Source organism: Myodes glareolus, chromosome 19, assembly GCF_982192425.1.
Source record: "Myodes glareolus chromosome 19, mMyoGla1.1, whole genome shotgun sequence".
In the NCBI taxonomy this organism is placed as follows: Eukaryota; Metazoa; Chordata; class Mammalia; order Rodentia; family Cricetidae; genus Myodes; species Myodes glareolus.
The window spans coordinates 51,736,874-51,740,250 of NC_142044.1; positions in this window are offsets into that span (position 1 = coordinate 51,736,874).

Consider the following 3,377-nt stretch of genomic DNA (forward strand, 5'->3'; position numbering starts at 1 on the left):
AAGGGTCTTTTATTCCTCAGGTTGGAAATCATGCTTCAAATCTACAGGTAGGGGCTGACTGCTATGACTTAGTATAGACAAAGGGCAAATATGACTTACTATCCCCACTTCCACACCTGTCTCTACTTGGTATGTAATTCAGGCTGGTTTGAACTTTGAGAACCTTCTGCCTCGGCCTCCTGAGTTCAGGGATGACAAGTATGAGCCACTATAGCTGATCTGATTGTCTCTTGAACATCCATCCCCAGTCTGATTGTGATGACTGGACAGGGTTGCTTTTACTATTCTCCTGACTACTGCCCCCAGAACCTACACCCCTTGTAGATTCTTTCCAAGACCTGTCTCCCTGAAAAGGTCGGAGGTGTGCACACGAGGACAGCAGTGCTCCAGTTTGTCCTCTCAGAGGAGTGTCAAGCCTTTCTAGGGACCCTAAAAAGGCCCAAAGTGTCATGGCAGGATGACCGGGCTCCAGGTTTTGTCCACTCAGGGGAATATCAGCTTTCTGGGGACTCAGGTTGCTGGGACTGCTGTGGGGTCTGAAGGAAGGAATAGGGACTTGGCTTTTTCTTGACCCCTTCTAGCCTCGCCACCGCCCTTGAAGTTGCATTCTGCAGCTCGTCTGGTCTTCCTGTGCAGACTCTGGCAACAGAAAGTAGCCCCTGGTTTCTGCTTACTTCCTCTCAGGGGTTGCAAGGCCAACGCTATTTTGACAGGATACTGAAACACCATCACAATGGTGTTCCTCCTCCCTTCAGTCACAACAACGACACTTCGTGCAGAAACTGACACAGTGACTGTCATTGTTGGTCATGTTTTTCTTTTTCTTCCTTATTTTTTATTTTATTCTATTTTATTTTTATTTTTGAGACAGGGTTTCTTTGTGTAACAGTCCTGGTGACCCTAGAACTCTGTAGACCATGCTGGTCTCCAACTCACAGAGATCTGCCTCCCCAGTGCTAGGATTAAAGGTGTGCACCACTACCACCTGGCTGTTGGCCATGTTCTTTTTTCTTTCTTTCTTTTCTTTTTTCTTTCTTTTCTTTTTTTTTTTCTTTTTGGTTTTTTGAGACAGGGTTTCTCTGTAGCTTTGGAGCCTGTCCTGGAACTAGCTCTTGTAGACCAGGCTGGGCTTGAACTCACAGAGATCCTCCGGCCTCTGCCTCCAGAGTACTGGGATTAAAGGTGTGTGCCACCACCGCCAGGCTTGGCCATGTTTTTTAATACTTCTCTCAGAGCTGCAAAGGGGGTTAGAGTGATGGCTCAGTCGTTAAAGGCTAGGCTTACAAACAAAAATACAAAGTGAAAAGGGCAGTTTTGTTTGTGATGAAGCAATTAAAATGACTACTGTTGATAAATCTTCAATCTTCAGTATGAGTATATGACAAAAAGAAATGTAGGCTGGTGAGGAAGCACATGCTGTAATCCCAGCACTTGAGAAGCTGAGGCAGGAGAATTGCGGCAAGTTTGAGGACTAGCAGGACTATATAGTAACTTCTGGTTCAGTTGCTAGCGCTACATAGCAAAACCTTGCCTCAAAACCAACCAACCAATCAATCAACTCCAATCATAACAAAGCACCACACACACACACACCAGTCAAATAAAACAAACCCCCCAGTATTTGGGAGGTGGGAGTAGATTAGAGAAATTCAAAGCCATCTTTAGCTACCTATCCCTAGAAAGGCCTGACATGCCCCTTCAGTGGATAGCCCAGATACCCTACCATGCACACTCTGTGCCCTTTCAGAGGTGACAGGTTTAGGATAGGTTGTAGTCTGGGCTACATGAGACCCTGCCTCAGGAAAATAAAACAAACAAAAACAAAAAGGAATGATATTCTGATACATTATAACATGGATGGAGGTTGAAAATATAATATGGATGGAAAAGAAAAGATGATCCCTCCCCCCAAAAATAAAGAGGCAGAAAGAATAATATAGTTTGGTTACTATGAGGTATCCAGAATTAAAAAATCCCCAAAAAAACCACAGAACACAAGTTGCTAGGGACTAGGAGAGTTAGTGTTTAATAGATACAGGGTTGGAAAGTTCTACAAACAATGGCAAGAGAGTATAGTTATAAAATATTTTGAATGTAGTTAATGCCACAAAACATATACTTAAAAACACTGATGGGAGCCAGGCGGTGGTGGCGCATACCTTTAATCCCAGCACTTGGGAGGCAGAGGCAGGAGGATCTCTGTGAGTTTGAGGCCAGCCTGGTCTACACGAGCTAGTTCCAGGACAGGCTCCAAAGCTACACAGAGAAACCCTGTCTCAAAAAAACCAAAACAAACAAACAAACAAAATCCCCCCCAAACGCTGATGGCTTAGCAGTTAAGCGGCATGCTGCCCTGCGGAGGATCCAAGTTTGGTTTCTAACAGTCATACCTGGGGGTTCTCAAGTGTTTGTAGCTCCAGGGGATCTGATGCTTCTGGCTCATATGTACACAAACGCAATTAAAACCAATAAAAGTAAAATCTTTAAAAAATGGTTAAGGTGATGGGAAAATGTCCTAGTCAGGAAAGTGCTCACCACTCAAGAATGAGAACCCAATTTTGGATCTCCACAACACATGGAAAAGAACCGAGCATGGCGAGGCAGGCATGGTGGTGCCCACCTCTAATCCCAGCACTAGGGAAGCAGAAGCAGGCAAGATCTCTGACAGCCACAGCCACACAGAGAGACCTCCTCTCCGATTTAAAAGAACAAAACACCCAGTCAAAACAAAATAACAAACAAACAAAAATTGGCTTGGTGGTACACGCCAACAATCCCAGCGTTGGGGATGAATAGACAGGAGGATCCTTGGGACTTGCTGGCCAGCCAATGTGTCTGAATCTGGGAGAACAACAGGTGGAGGTGTGGATCAACAATGGAGCTGGGATAAAGGCCGCTGTGCTGCAAGTGTCCAGGGAAGGAGGGACTGACAGCTTGACCCTAGAGAAATGGACTCCAGCTCCCCTTTGACCTCTTCTCAGGACAGAGGTACAGGTGACCACATGTACCTCCTTTCTTCCATCCAAGGTCTGGCACCTCTGCTAATACAACCATCTAGTACTCTTCCCGTTTTACCATTTTCACACTCTGACCTTTCTGAAGACCAGGAAGTAAACCACGAGGAGGTGGAGAGGGATGCATCTGGAAAGTTCCCTGGCCCTTAGGTGGTTCTAGCTTCATCTTCCTCCATTGGTCTCACAGCCCTCGTTGTATAGGTCTGTGCCACACCAAGCCTTCTTGTAAGCAGGCCTTTTTGTTTAGCTTATGGAGAAGACTGAGTGATAAGGAGGGAGCCCATTTAGCTGGTCAGTAACCAGTCTAGGCTGTACCAACTGTCCTCAGGTCTCTCTAGAAGGAAGAAACCACTAGCAAAGGGG